Source organism: Nannospalax galili, unplaced genomic scaffold (assembly GCF_000622305.1).
Source record: "Nannospalax galili isolate Female #2095 unplaced genomic scaffold, S.galili_v1.0 scaffold280, whole genome shotgun sequence".
Taxonomy (NCBI): Eukaryota; Metazoa; Chordata; class Mammalia; order Rodentia; family Spalacidae; genus Nannospalax; species Nannospalax galili.
This window is the reverse complement of record NW_008347808.1, coordinates 1,807,943-1,808,543: the sequence shown is the minus strand read 5'-3', so window position 1 is coordinate 1,808,543 and position 601 is coordinate 1,807,943.

Genomic DNA, 601 nt, shown 5'->3' with positions numbered 1-601 from the left:
TGTGTGGGTGTCAGGAAGTTCTATATTTGAGTGTGGACTTTCCAGCACAGTTGTAAATGGGAGGGGGGCACCCATTCATCTGTAAATAAACCCCCACCCATGCTCTGTTAGCAAGCCCAATAAACTCATTAGGATTTTCCAAAAGAAAAAAAGGACAGAACTAATGGAATCTTTCATTATTCCACCAAAGTTGAGTTTACCCCATGTTGACAAATCTTTTGGCCTTTGATTTCTTATTCCTATTTGTCCCCCTTAAACTTCATCTTATATGCTTCAAGTTATTCCTGGAAAAATGTGTTAAAAATTGACTTGGACCTGTTAGCAACATACCCTGTTCCAAAGGCCAAAAATGTCAAAAGTATTTGGGAGCTTGTATCTAATCCTTAAAAGATTTTAGGGTTACCTTTTCAGGGAGGAGAATGTTGGAGGGGAGGGAGTGGGCATAGATTTGGATCTTATATGCTTCAAGTTATTCCTGGAAAAATGTGTTAAAAATTGACTTGGACCTGTTAGCAACATACCCTGTTCCAAAGGCCAAAAACGTCAAAAGTATTTGGGAGCTTGTATCTAATCCTTAAAAGATTTTAGGGTTACCTTTTCA